Here is a 15,000-nt window from a genome sequence, read left to right on the forward strand (position 1 = left end):
GTGGCGGCCGAATGCTGGGTAGACCTGTTGCCCTCGGCCGGCCTTTGGACGTGGCGGCCTAATGCTGGGTAGACCTGTTGCCCTCGGCCGGCCTTTGGACGTGGCGGCCTAATGCTGGGTAGACCTGTTGCCCTCGGCCGGCAGTGTTACCGGCCGGCCTAATGCTGGGTAGACCTGTTGCCCTCGGCCGGCCTTTGTACCTGACGGCCGAATGCTGGGTAGACCTGTTGCCCTCGGCCTGCCGTTTTACCGGCCGGCCTAATGCTGAGTAGACCTGTTGCCCTCTGCCGGCCGTGTTACCGGCCGGCCTAATGCTGGGTAGACCTGTTGCCCTCGGCCGGCCTTTGTACCTGACGGCCGAATGCTGGGTAGACCTGTTGCCCTCTGCCGGCCGGCCTAATGCTGGGTAGACCTGTTGCCCTCGGCCGGCCTTTGGACGTGGCGGCCGAATGCTGGGTAGACCTGTTGCCCTCGGCCGGCCTTTGGACGTGGCGGCCTAATGCTGGGTAGACCTGTTGCCCTCGGCCGGCCTTTGGACGTGGCGGCCTAATGCTGGGTAGACCTGTTGCCCTCGGCCGGCAGTGTTACCGGCCGGCCTAATGCTGGGTAGACCTGTTGCCCTCGGCCGGCCTTTGTACCTGACGGCCGAATGCTGGGTAGACCTGTTGCCCTCTGCCGGCCGGCCTAATGCTGGGGAGACCTGTTGCCCTCGGCCGGCCTTTGGACGTGGCGGCCGAATGCTGGGTAGACCTGTTGCCCTCGGCCGGCCTTTGGACGTGGCAGCCTAATGCTGGGTAGACCTGTTGCCCTCGGCCGGCCTTTGGACGTGGCGGCCGAATGCTGGGTAGACCTGTTGCCCTCGGCCGGCCTTTGGACGTGGCGGCCTAATGCTGGGTAGACCTGTTGCCCTCGGCCGGCCTTTGGACGTGGCGGCCTAATGCTGGGTAGACCTGTTGCCCTCGGCCGGCAGTGTTACCGGCCGGCCTAATGCTGGGTAGACCTGTTGCCCTCGGCCCGCCGTGTTACCGGCCAGCCGAATGCTGGGTAGACCTGTTGCCCTCGGCCGGCCTTTGTACCTGACGGCCGAATGCTGGGTAGACCTGTTGCCCTCGGCCGGCCTTTGGACGTGGCGGCCGAATGCTGGGTAGACCTGTTGCCCTCGGCCGGCCTTTGTACCTGACGGCCGAATGCTGGGTAGACCTGTTGCCCTCTGCCGGCCGGCCTAATGCTGGGTAGACCTGTTGCCCTCGGCCGGCCTTTGGACGTGGCGGCCTAATGCTGGGTAGACCTGTTGCCCTCGGCCGGCCTTTGGACGTGGCGGCCGAATGCTGGGTAGACCTGTTGCCCTCGGCCGGCCTTTGGACGTGGCGGCCGAATGCTGGGTAGACCTGTTGCCCTCGGCCGGCCTTTGGACGTGGCGGCCGAATGCTGGGTAGACCTGTTGCCCTCGGCCGGCCTTTGGACGTGGCGGCCGAATGCTGGGTAGACCTGTTGCCCTCGGCCGGCCTTTGTACGTGGCGGCCGAATGCTGGGTAGACCTGTTGCCCTCGGCCGGCCTTTGGACGTGGCGGCCTAATGCTGGGTAGACCTGTTGCCCTCGGCCGGCCTTTGGACGTGGCGGCCGAATGCTGGGTAGACCTGTTGCCCTCGGCCGGCCTTTGGACGTGGCGGCCGAATGCTGGGTAGACCTGTTGCCCTCGGCCGGCAGTGTTACCGGCCGGCCTAATGCTGGGTAGACCTGTTGCCCTCGGCCCGCCGTGTTACCGGCCAGCCGAATGCTGGGTAGACCTGTTGCCCTCGGCCGGCCTTTGTACCTGACGGCCGAATGCTGGGTAGACCTGTTGCCCTCTGCCGGCCGTCTTTCCGGCTGGCCTAATGCTGGGTAGAACTGTTGCCCTCGGCCGGCCCTGGTACCGGCCGGCCTAATGCTGGGTAGACCTGTTGCCCTCGGCCGGTCTTTGTCTCTGGCCGCCCGCGGCGTGGTAGTCCTGTTACCGTCGGCCGGCCTTGCAGCCCGGCCGCCGCGCGATGGCGCCCCGTCTCTTCCATCGGACGCGCGGCCCCCTTGTCGTCTCTGCAGCGGCGAGCACGCCTTCGGCGGTCGGCCTGCACGTCCGGCATGACCGCGGGCACTGGCAGCCCAGCAGGCAGCCCTGCTCTCGCGTCTTCTTCCCCCCGGCGAAAGGCGGGGCGTGAAGGCGGGCGACTTTCGGTCCCAGCCGTGCCCAGGTGTCCCTGCCGGCTCCGTGCGCCAGCATCCACTGGCGAGCTCCGCCGGCCTCTTCCCCAGCCGCGGCCCCTGTCCGCTCCGCCGTCATGGTGCCGGCACCCCACTTCCCCAAGCGCTCCCCGACAGGAGCAGGCAGCGTTGTCGCGCCCCCTCCCCGTGCTCGAATGGACCGCGGCCCTGCTCCGGGCTTCATTTCTGCAGCGCGCTCGCTCGCTCGCTCGCGCGCTCCCTCCCTCCCCCCCCCCTCCCCCCTCCCCCCGGCCGCCCGCCCGCCGCGCTGCCGCCCTGCCGCAGGCTTGAGCGGCGCCGGGGCGGAGGAGGAAGGAACGCCACCAAAGCAAAAGGCTCCGAGAAAGCTGAACAGAGAGCTTCTTTGACCAGGGACAGACGGCGCCAATCATCCCGCCGCCATCCCTGCTTGTGCACCAGGCTCTCCGCCTGCCGACCTCGGCATCAGCCTCCCGCCGCCGCCGTGTAAACTGCCCGGTGGGACCGTGGGCGGGGGCAGGAAGAGGCTGAAAGTGCTGCCAGGGAGGCTGATGGCGGAGGGCGGGGTCGCCCCCAACCGACAATGGGCAGGGCCCGAGGCAGTCTGAAAGCGCTGCCAGGGAGGCTGAGGGCGGGGGGCGGGGCGCCCCCAACCGACAATGGGCAGGGCCCGAGGCAGTCTGAAAGCGCTGCCAGGGAGGCTGAGGGCGGGGGGCGGGGCGCCCCCAGCCGACAATGGGCAGGGGCCCGAGAGAGTCTGAAAGCGCTGCCAGGGAGGCTGACGGCGGGGGGCAGGGCGCCCCCAGCCGACAATGGGCAGGGGCGGGGAAAGTCTGAAAGCGCTGCATGGGAGGTTGATGGCGGAGGGCGGGCTCGCCCCCAGCGTTAATGGGTGGCTGCGGAAGACGGGGCAGGGACAGGGAGAGGGCAGGCGGCTTCGTGCCGGCCCCGGGCGCCTCGACAGCGAGCCCTCACGGCCCCCCAAACCCGCGCCGAGGCCCCAAGAGCTCTGCAGACCTTCCGCGGAAGAACCGGCCCGAAAGCGGCCACCCGCTTGCCGACGGCGGCGCCGGTCGCCTCGATGCAGCCGCCTCCGTGGGGCGGGAAGGGGCAGGGCGAGTTGTGCCAGGGCGCGGCGGCTTTGGGCCGAGTTTCGCTGCACGTACGTGCTTCCCCTGGCTGTGCTGCGGCCCGTGAGGTTCTGTTTTGTGGGGGGGGGGGCTCTGTAGGTAGGGTCTCTGGGGGACGGGGGAGGAGGCGTGGGGTAGGGAGGACGCCGTTTGGGGGGGTCAGTGTGTCAGCAGGGCGAGAACCGGGCACAGGCCCTCCGTCAGCTCGGCTGTGGGCCCAAAGGGATCACAAATAAGATTTGGCAAGAGTTTTGTTTTCCGGAAAAGATTTTCTTTCCGAGTAAATAGAAGAGGCAATCATTCAAAAAAGGCAAAGAGGAAATGAAACAAATCAAATCAAATCAAAACAAAACAAAACAAAACAAAACGAAATAAAATAAAATAATAAAATGAAATGAAAAGAAATGAAATGAAATGATGAAATAAAATGTTGTCGAAAATATGTCTTGGTCTTGAAATCGATTCTGCCGGGCGGGGCAAGGCTGCTGGAGCACTTGGGCTCCGGAGCGTTAAGAGGCTGTGGGGTTTCCCCGGCTCCGAGATGGTACAAGGATGCCTCGTCTACCCGGATCCGCGAAACGTGGCCCGTCCCGCGGCGGCCAGGTCGACGCGGCTCCGGGGCCGGTGGCGTGGGACCGCCGTCGCCGGCGAAGGCGCAGCGGCGGCGGCCGTGGCCGCGACGACCAGGTCTACACGACTCCGGGAAACTTGGCCGGTCCCGCGGCGGCCAGGTCTACTGGGCTCCGGGATGGGCGGCCGCCGTGGCCGCGGCGACCAGGTCTACCCGCCTCCGGGACCGGCGGCGTGGGTCCGCCGTCGAGGGCGAGGGCGCTGCGACGGCCGCGGCGACCGGGTCTACCTAGCTCCGGTGCGACCCGGGCTGCGTGCAGCATGGCGAAGGTAGACCTGTGGTCCGCATCACGGCGTGGGCAGACCTGGTGTCCGCAGCATGGAGCGGGTAGACATGTTGTCCGCCGCATGGAGTGGGTAGACCTGTTGTCCGCGTAATGGAGTAGTTAGACCTGGTGTCCGCAGCTTGGAGTGGGTAGACCTGTTGTCCGCAGCAAGCCGTGGGTAGACCGGTTGTCCGCAGCAAGCCGTGGGTAGACCTGGTGTCCGCAGCATGCCCTGGGTAGACCTGGTGTCCGCAGCTTGGTAGACCTGTTGCCCGATTCATGCCCTGGGTAGACCTGTTGTCCGCAGCAAGCCGTGGGTAGACCTGGTGTCCGCAGCATGCCCTGGGTAGACCTGGTGTCCGCAGCTTGGTAGACCTGTTGCCCGTTTCATGGCTGGGTAGACCTGGTGTCCGCAGCATGCCCTGGGTAGACCTGGTGTCCGCAGCTTGGTAGACCTGTTGCCCGTTTCATGGCTGGGTAGACCTGGTGTCCGCAGCAAGCCGTGAGTAGACCTGTTGCCCGTTTCATGGCTGGGTAGACCTGGTGTCCGCAGCATGCCCTGGGTAGACCTGGTGTCCGCAGCTTGGTAGACCTGTTGCCCGTTTCATGGCTGGGTAGACCTGGTGTCCGCAGCAAGCCGTGAGTAGACCTGTTGCCCGTTTCATAGCTGGGTAGACCTGGTGTCCGCAGCATGCCCTGGGTAGACCTGGTGTCCGCAGCTTGGTAGACCTGTTGCCCGTTTCATGGCTGGGTAGACCTGTTGTCCGCAGCAAGCCGTGGGTAGACCTGGTGCCCGCAGCTTGGTAGACCTGTTGCCCGATTCATGGCTGGGTAGACCTGTTGTCCGCAGCATTGAGTTGGTAGACCTGGTGTCCGCAGCATGCCCTGGGTAGACCTGGTGTCCGCAGCTTGGTAGACCTGTTGCCCGTTTCATGGCTGGGTAGACCTGTTGTCCGCAGCATTGAGTTGGTAGACCTGGTGTCCGCAGCATGCCCTGGGTAGACCTGGTGTCCGCAGCTTGGTAGACCTGTTGCCCGTTTCATGGCTGGGTAGACCTGGTGTCCGCAGCAAGCCGTGAGTAGACCTGTTGCCCGTTTCATGGCTGGGTAGACCTGGTGTCCGCAGCATGCCCTGGGTAGACCTGGTGTCCGCAGCTTGGTAGACCTGTTGCCCGTTTCATGGCTGGGTAGACCTGGTGTCCGCAGCAAGCCGTGAGTAGACCTGTTGCCCGTTTCATGGCTGGGTAGACCTGGTGTCCGCAGCATGCCCTGGGTAGACCTGGTGTCCGCAGCTTGGTAGACCTGTTGCCCGTTTCATGGCTGGGTAGACCTGGTGTCCGCAGCATGCCCTGGGTAGACCTGGTGTCCGCAGCTTGGTAGACCTGTTGCCCGATTCATGGCTGGGTAGACCTGTTGTCCGCAGCATTGAGTTGGTAGACCTGGTGTCCGCAGCATGCCCTGGGTAGACCTGGTGTCCGCAGCTTGGTAGACCTGTTGCCCGTTTCATGGCTGGGTAGACCTGTTGTCCGCAGCATTGAGTTGGTAGACCTGGTGTCCGCAGCATGCCCTGGGTAGACCTGGTGTCCGCAGCTTGGTAGACCTGTTGCCCGTTTCATGGCTGGGTAGACCTGGTGTCCGCAGCAAGCCGTGAGTAGACCTGTTGCCCGTTTCATGGCTGGGTAGACCTGGTGTCCGCAGCATGCCCTGGGTAGACCTGGTGTCCGCAGCTTGGTAGACCTGTTGCCCGATTCATGCCTGGGTAGACCTGGTGTCCGCAGCAAGCCGTGAGTAGACCTGTTGCCCGTTTCATGGCTGGGTAGACCTGGTGTCCGCAGCATGCCCTGGGTAGACCTGGTGTCCGCAGCTTGGTAGACCTGTTGCCCGTTTCATGGCTGGGTAGACCTGGTGTCCGCAGCAAGCCGTGGGTAGACCTGGTGTCCGCAGCCTGGTAGACCTGTTGCCCGATTCATGCCTGGGTAGACCTGTTGTCCGCAGCATTGAGTTGGTAGACCTGGTGTCCGCAGCATGCCCTGGGTAGACCTGGTGTCCGCAGCATTGAGTGGGTAGACCTGTTGCCCGTTTCATGGCTGGGTAGACCTGTTGTCCGCAGCTTGGTAGACCTGTTGCCCGTTTCATGGCTGGGTAGACCTGGTGTCCGCAGCAAGCCGTGAGTAGACCTGTTGCCCGTTTCATGGCTGGGTAGACCTGGTGTCCGCAGCATGCCCTGGGTAGACCTGGTGTCCGCAGCTTGGTAGACCTGTTGCCCGATTCATGGCTGGGTAGACCTGTTGTCCGCAGCATTGAGTTGGTAGACCTGGTGTCCGCAGCATGCCCTGGGTAGACCTGGTGTCCGCAGCTTGGTAGACCTGTTGCCCGTTTCATGGCTGGGTAGACCTGTTGTCCGCAGCATTGAGTTGGTAGACCTGGTGTCCGCAGCATGCCCTGGGTAGACCTGGTGTCCGCAGCTTGGTAGACCTGTTGCCCGTTTCATGGCTGGGTAGACCTGTTGTCCGCAGCATTGAGTTGGTAGACCTGGTGTCCGCAGCATGCCCTGGGTAGACCTGGTGTCCGCAGCTTGGTAGACCTGTTGCCCGTTTCATGGCTGGGTAGACCTGTTGTCCGCAGCTTGGTAGACCTGTTGCCCGTTTCATGGCGGGGTAGACCTGGTGTCCGCAGCAAGCCGTGAGTAGACCTGTTGCCCGTTTCATGGCTGGGTAGACCTGGTGTCCGCAGCATGCCCTGGGTAGACCTGGTGTCCGCAGCTTGGTAGACCTGTTGCCCGTTTCATGCCTGGGTAGACCTGGTGTCCGCAGCATGCCCTGGGTAGACCTGGTGTCCGCAGCTTGGTAGACCTGTTGCCCGTTTCATGGCTGGGTAGACCTGTTGTCCGCAGCATTGAGTGGGTAGACCTGTTGCCCGTTTCATGGCTGGGTAGACCTGGTGTCCGCAGCAAGCCGTGGGTAGACCTGGTGTCCGCAGCTTGGTAGACCTGTTGCCCGATTCATGCCTGGGTAGACCTGTTGTCCGCAGCATTGAGTTGGTAGACCTGGTGTCCGCTGCATACCCTGGGTAGACCTGGTGTCCGCAGCTTGGTAGACCTGTTGCCCGTTTCATGGCTGGGTAGACCTGTTGTCCGCAGCATTGAGTTGGTAGACCTGTTGCCCGTTTCATGGCTGGGTAGACCTGTTGTCCGCAGCTTGGTAGACCTGTTGCCCGATTCATGGCTGGGTAGACCTGGTGTCCGCAGCAAGCCGTGAGTAGACCTGTTGCCCGTTTCATGGCTGGGTAGACCTGGTGTCCGCAGCATGCCCTGGGTAGACCTGGTGTCCGCAGCTTGGTAGACCTGTTGCCCGTTTCATGGCTGGGTAGACCTGGTGTCCGCAGCAAGCCGTGAGTAGACCTGTTGCCCGTTTCATGGCTGGGTAGACCTGTTGTCCGCAGCAAGCCGTGGGTAGACCTGGTGTCCGCAGCTTGGTAGACCTGTTGCCCGTTTCATGGCTGGGTAGACCTGGTGTCCGCAGCATTGAGTTGGTAGACCTGGTGTCCGCTGCATACCCTGGGTAGACCTGGTGTCCGCAGCTTGGTAGACCTGTTGCCCGTTTCATGGCTGGGTAGACCTGTTGTCCGCAGCATTGAGTTGGTAGACCTGTTGCCCGTTTCATGGCTGGGTAGACCTGTTGTCCGCAGCTTGGTAGACCTGTTGCCCGATTCATGGCTGGGTAGACCTGGTGTCCGCAGCAAGCCGTGAGTAGACCTGTTGCCCGTTTCATGGCTGGGTAGACCTGTTGTCCGCAGCAAGCCGTGGGTAGACCTGGTGTCCGCAGCTTGGTAGACCTGTTGCCCGTTTCATGGCTGCGTAGACCTGGTGTCCGCAGCATGCCCTGGGTAGACCTGGTGTCCGCAGCTTGGTAGACCTGTTGCCCGTTTCATGGCTGGGTAGACCTGTTGTCCGCAGCATTGAGTTGGTAGACCTGTTGCCCGTTTCATGGCTGGGTAGACCTGTTGTCCGCAGCTTGGTAGACCTGTTGCCCGATTCATGGCTGGGTAGACCTGGTGTCCGCAGCAAGCCGTGAGTAGACCTGTTGCCCGTTTCATGGCTGGGTAGACCTGTTGTCCGCAGCAAGCCGTGGGTAGACCTGGTGTCCGCAGCTTGGTAGACCTGTTGCCCGTTTCATGGCTGGGTAGACCTGGTGTCCGCAGCATGCCCTGGGTAGACCTGGTGTCCGCAGCTTGGTAGACCTGTTGCCCGTTTCATGGCTGGGTAGACCTGGTGTCCGCAGCATGCCCTGGGTAGACCTGGTGTCCGCAGCTTGGTAGACCTGTTGCCCGTTTCATGGCTGGGTAGACCTGTTGTCCGCAGCAAGCCGTGGGTAGACCTGGTGTCCGCAGCTTGGTAGACCTGTTGCCCGATTCATGCCTGGGTAGACCTGTTGTCCGCAGCAAGCCGTGGGTAGACCTGGTGTCCGCAGCTTGGTAGACCTGTTGCCCGTTTCATGGCTGGGTAGACCTGTTGTCCGCAGCATTGAGTTGGTAGACCTGTTGCCCGTTTCATGGCTGGGTAGACCTGGTGTCCGCAGCATTGAGTGAGTAGACCTGTTGCCCGTTTCATGGCTGGGTAGACCTGGTGTCCGCAGCAAGCCGTGAGTAGACCTGTTGCCCGTTTCATGGCTGGGTAGACCTGGTGTCCGCAGCATGCCCTGGGTAGACCTGGTGTCCGCAGCTTGGTAGACCTGTTGCCCGTTTCATGGCTGGGTAGACCTGTTGTCCGCAGCATTGAGTTGGTAGACCTGTTGTCCGCAGCAAGCCGTGGGTAGACCTGGTGTCCGCAGCATGCCCTGGGTAGACCTGGTGTCCGCAGCTTGGTAGACCTGTTGCCCGTTTCATGGCTGGGTAGACCTGTTGTCCGCAGCAAGCCGTGGGTAGACCTGGTGTCCGCAGCATTGAGTGAGTAGACCTGTTGCCCGTTTCATGGCTGGGTAGACCTGGTGTCCGCAGCAAGCCGTGAGTAGACCTGTTGCCCGTTTCATGGCTGGGTAGACCTGGTGTCCGCAGCATGCCCTGGGTAGACCTGGTGTCCGCAGCTTGGTAGACCTGTTGCCCGTTTCATGGCTGGGTAGACCTGTTGTCCGCAGCAAGCCGTGGGTAGACCTGGTGTCCGCAGCTTGGTAGACCTGTTGCCCGTTTCATGGCTGGGTAGACCTGTTGTCCGCAGCATTGAGTTGGTAGACCTGTTGTCCGCAGCAAGCCGTGGGTAGACCTGGTGTCCGCAGCATGCCCTGGGTAGACCTGGTGTCCGCAGCTTGGTAGACCTGTTGCCCGATTCATGCCTGGGTAGACCTGGTGTCCGCAGCAAGCCGTGGGTAGACCTGGTGTCCGCAGCATGCCCTGGGTAGACCTGGTGTCCGCAGCTTGGTAGACCTGTTGCCCGTTTCATGGCTGGGTAGACCTGGTGTCCGCAGCAAGCCGTGAGTAGACCTGTTGCCCGATTCATGGCTGGGTAGACCTGTTGTCCGCAGCATGCCCTGGGTAGACCTGGTGTCCGCAGCTTGGTAGACCTATTGCCCGTTTCATGGCTGGGTAGACCTGGTGTCCGCAGCAAGCCGTGAGTAGACCTGTTGCCCGTTTCATGGCTGGGTAGACCTGGTGTCCGCAGCATGCCCTGGGTAGACCTGGTGTCCGCAGCTTGGTAGACCTGTTGCCCGTTTCAAGGCTGGGTAGACCTGGTGTCCGCAGCTTGGTAGACCTGTTGCCCGTTTCATGGCTGGGTAGACCTGTTGTCCGCAGCTTGGTAGACCTGTTGCCCGTTTCATGGCTGGGTAGACCTGGTGTCCGCAGCATGCCCTGGGTAGACCTGGTGTCCGCAGCTTGGTAGACCTGTTGCCCGTTTCATGGCTGGGTAGACCTGTTGTCCGCAGCAAGCCGTGAGTAGACCGGTTGCCCGTTTCATGGCTGGGTAGACCTGTTGTCCGCAGCATGCCCTGGGTAGACCTGGTGTCCGCAGCTTGGTAGACCTGTTGCCCGTTTCATGCCTGGGTAGACCTGTTGTCCGCAGCATTGAGTGGGTAGACCTGTTGCCCGTTTCATGGCTGGGTAGACCTGGTGTCCGCAGCAAGCCGTGGGTAGACCTGGTGTCCGCAGCTTGGTAGACCTGTTGCCCGTTTCATGGCTGGGTAGACCTGTTGTCCGCAGCATTGAGTTGGTAGACCTGGTGTCCGCTGCATACCCTGGGTAGACCTGGTGTCCGCAGCTTGGTAGACCTGTTGCCCGTTTCATGGCTGGGTAGACCTGTTGTCCGCAGCATTGAGTTGGTAGACCTGTTGCCCGTTTCATGGCTGGGTAGACCTGTTGTCCGCAGCTTGGTAGACCTGTTGCCCGATTCATGGCTGGGTAGACCTGGTGTCCGCAGCAAGCCGTGAGTAGACCTGTTGCCCGTTTCATGGCTGGGTAGACCTGTTGTCCGCAGCAAGCCGTGGGTAGACCTGGTGTCCGCAGCTTGGTAGACCTGTTGCCCGTTTCATGGCTGGGTAGACCTGTTGTCCGCAGCAAGCCGTGGGTAGACCTGGTGTCCGCAGCTTGGTAGACCTGTTGCCCGATTCATGCCTGGGTAGACCTGTTGTCCGCAGCAAGCCGTGGGTAGACCTGGTGTCCGCAGCTTGGTAGACCTGTTGCCCGTTTCATGGCTGGGTAGACCTGTTGTCCGCAGCATTGAGTTGGTAGACCTGTTGCCCGTTTCATGGCTGGGTAGACCTGGTGTCCGCAGCATTGAGTGAGTAGACCTGTTGCCCGTTTCATGGCTGGGTAGACCTGGTGTCCGCAGCAAGCCGTGAGTAGACCTGTTGCCCGTTTCATGGCTGGGTAGACCTGGTGTCCGCAGCATGCCCTGGGTAGACCTGGTGTCCGCAGCTTGGTAGACCTGTTGCCCGTTTCATGGCTGGGTAGACCTGGTGTCCGCAGCAAGCCGTGGGTAGACCTGGTGTCCGCAGCTTGGTAGACCTGTTGCCCGTTTCATGGCTGGGTAGACCTGTTGTCCGCAGCATTGAGTTGGTAGACCTGTTGTCCGCAGCAAGCCGTGGGTAGACCTGGTGTCCGCAGCATGCCCTGGGTAGACCTGGTGTCCGCAGCTTGGTAGACCTGTTGCCCGATTCATGCCTGGGTAGACCTGTTGTCCGCAGCAAGCCGTGGGTAGACCTGGTGTCCGCAGCATGCCCTGGGTAGACCTGGTGTCCGCAGCTTGGTAGACCTGTTGCCCGTTTCATGGCTGGGTAGACCTGGTGTCCGCAGCAAGCCGTGAGTAGACCTGTTGCCCGATTCATGGCTGGGTAGACCTGGTGTCCGCAGCATGCCCTTGGTAGACCTGGTGTCCGCAGCAAGCCGTGAGTAGACCTGTTGCCCGTTTCATGGCTGGGTAGACCTGGTGTCCGCAGCATGCCCTGGGTAGACCTGGTGTCCGCAGCTTGGTAGACCTGTTGCCCGTTTCAAGGCTGGGTAGACCTGGTGTCCGCAGCTTGGTAGACCTGTTGCCCGTTTCATGGCTGGGTAGACCTGGTGTCCGCAGCAAGCCGTGAGTAGACCTGTTGCCCGTTTCATGGCTGGGTAGACCTGGTGTCCGCAGCATGCCCTGGGTAGACCTGGTGTCCGCAGCTTGGTAGACCTGTTGCCCGTTTCATGCCTGGGTAGACCTGTTGTCCGCAGCAAGCCGTGGGTAGACCTGTTGCCCGTTTCATGGCTGGGTAGACCTGTTGTCCGCAGCATGCCCTGGGTAGACCTGGTGTCCGCAGCTTGGTAGACCTGTTGCCCGTTTCATGGCTGGGTAGACCTGTTGTCCGCAGCATTGAGTGGGTAGACCTGTTGCCCGTTTCATGGCTGGGTAGACCTGGTGTCCGCAGCAAGCCGTGGGTAGACCTGGTGTCCGCAGCTTGGTAGACCTGTTGCCCGTTTCATGGCTGGGTAGACCTGTTGTCCGCAGCATTGAGTTGGTAGACCTGGTGTCCGCTGCATACCCTGGGTAGACCTGGTGTCCGCAGCTTGGTAGACCTGTTGCCCGTTTCATGGCTGGGTAGACCTGTTGTCCGCAGCATTGAGTTGGTAGACCTGGTGTCCGCAGCATGCCCTGGGTAGACCTGGTGTCCGCAGCTTGGTAGACCTGTTGCCCGTTTCATGGCTGGGTAGACCTGGTGTCCGCAGCAAGCCGTGGGTAGACCTGGTGTCCGCAGCATGCCCTGGGTAGACCTGGTGTCCGCAGCTTGGTAGACCTGTTGCCCGTTTCATGGCTGGGTAGACCTGTTGTCCGCAGCAAGCCGTGGGTAGACCTGGTGTCCGCAGCATGCCCTGGGTAGACCTGGTGTCCGCAGCTTGGTAGACCTGTTGCCCGTTTCATGCCCTGGGTAGACCTGGTGTCCGCAGCTGGGTAGACCTGTTGTCCGCAGCAAGCCGTGGGTAGACCTGGTGTCCGCAGCATGCCCTGGGTAGACCTGTTGTCCGCAGCTTGGTAGACCTGTTGCCCGTTTCATGGCTGGGTAGACCTGTTGTCCGTAGCATTGAGTGGGTAGACCTGGTGTCCGCAGCATGCCCTGGGTAGACCTGGTGTCCGCAGCTTGGTAGACCTGTTGCCCGTTTCATGGCTGGGTAGACCTGGTGTCCGCAGCATTGAGTGGGTAGACCTGTTGCCCGTTTCATGGCTGGGTAGACCTGGTGTCCGCAGCAAGCCGTGGGTAGACCTGTTGTCCGCAGCATGCCGTGGGTAGACCTGGTGTCCGCAGCTTGGTAGACCTGTTGCCCGATTCATGCCTGGGTAGACCTGTTGTCCGCAGCAAGCCGTGGGTAGACCTGGTGTCCGCAGCATGCCCTGGGTAGACCTGTTGTCCGCAGCTTGGTCGACCTGTTGCCCGTTTCATGGCTGGGTAGACCTGTTGTCCGCAGCAAGCCGTCGGTAGACCTGTTGCCCGTTTCATGGCTGGTAGACCTGTTGTCCGCCGCCGGCCTGGAAGTACTCCAAGGGGTCGCTGTTTCTCGCTGCCTCCGGCTATGTCATCGTAGAAGGCGGCGTGCGCCACTGCGCCCCCTCGGTCACGTACATCGGTTCTCTTTCCGGCCTCCGCCGCTTCGGGCCCATCTGTCCGTATTATGGGAACGAGGTGACGGGCCGTATCCCCACAGGCTGTTGCCGTGCCTGTGTCCGTGGCGGAGAAGGGCGGACGCGCGTGCGGTCGCCAGGGCCAGAAGAACACCGCCGATGTCGGGGCGAGTCGCGTGGCTTCGTCCGGCTTCCCGTCTTACCCAGTTCGACTGGGACAGGTTAGCCCAGAGAGAGAGACCGATGCGATCCGAGAGCCGCTCCCCGGCCCAGGCGAGGCTGCGTGCTCAGTCGGGGGAGAAGCGAGAAAGCCCCCAGAGAGACCGATGCGATCCGAGAGCCGCTCCCCGGCCCAGGCCGAGGCTGCGGGTTCAGTCCGGGGGAGAAGCGAGAAAGCCCCCAGAGAGAGCGATGCGATCCGAGAGCCACCGCGCTCCCCCGGCCCAGGCGAGGCTGCGTTGTTCCAGGCGGGGGAGAAGCGAGAAAAAGGCCCAGAGAGAGGGCGAGAAAGCCGCGAGTGTGTCCCGCTCCGGCCCGGCTGCTGCCGGTTTCGTGACAACGGGGAGCCGGGCGCCCGCTCGCTCCCCCGGGGATGGTGGCGGGCGAGGCGGCGGCGCCTCGCCCCTTTTCTGCCCGGCCTTAAGCCGGGGCCCCGCCCGCTCGCCGGGTGCGGCATTTCTTCGGCTGTCGGTCCCGGTGCACGCTGGTGGCCGGCAGCCGGGGCTGGATTTCTGTGGGGCCGGCCCGGGGTTGTGTTGAGCCTGCCCGGGCTTTCCCTGGCCCCCCTCCCCGAGAGCCCCCCGGGCGTGGCTCGCTTGGCCGAGGTTGGCTGCGCCTCGTTTCCCGCTCCCGACCTGTGTTGCCAGAGTTGTGTCCGTATCGAAAGGGCAGCGGGGGACATGCAGTGGGGCGTGTGGCCTCGCCTCTCGGCTTCGCTTGCTTGCCTGCGAAGGGGGGCTCGGTGACGGGAGTGTCCGGCCCTGCCGTGTGTTGTTGAAGTCGTCCCCCTTCCTCGGCCCTAAGCCGGGGACCCGCGTGTAGCGGGCAGAATTTTTCCGGGGCGGCGGTCGGCCGCGGTGGCCGGCCGTGTCCCCCCCCCAGGACGGACCCCGCAACCCAACAGAGAGCGAGCGAGCGAGTGAGCCCCCGAGAGTGTGTCGTGGGCGGGGCGGCGGCGCCTCGCCCTTTCTCGGTATCGGCCGGGCGCGATCGAGGCACCGTGCCGGGGCGGCCCGTGGTGTCTGGCCTGCCCCGGCTGCCGTGGTTGCCGTTGCCGGCGGGGGCTGGGTTTTGCGAGCGGCTCCGTTCTTTTTTATTAAAGCGTGCCGGTGTGCGGGGCAGTGTGGGGGTGCCCGCCCGGCCTCCGTTCTTTTTCTCTCGCGGCCCTAAGCCGCGGCACCGAGAAGCGCGCGCTGACGAAGGGTCACGGGCCGCCACCGAAGCGAAAGCGAAAGGCGAGAGAGAAGGGCTGGCTGTGTTGGCGAGTGAGAAAAGAGACCGTATGTCCGGTGGTTGGAGGGGTTTTACGGGAGGAGTTGAGAGGCGCGTTCTCGCCCCCACCCCTGGCTCGTGACCCCCGTGGCTAGCACGGGTCGTGCGACGCATGGCGTGCTTTTTTTTTAGTTTTTTTTTTGGTGCGGTGGCTTGCCCTTCCCCCCGGCTTTTTTTCCGGGTGGGAAGCCGA

Source organism: Sturnus vulgaris, unplaced genomic scaffold (genome assembly GCF_052056855.1).
Source record: "Sturnus vulgaris isolate bStuVul1 unplaced genomic scaffold, bStuVul1.hap1 Scaffold_156, whole genome shotgun sequence".
Taxonomy (NCBI): Eukaryota; Metazoa; Chordata; class Aves; order Passeriformes; family Sturnidae; genus Sturnus; species Sturnus vulgaris.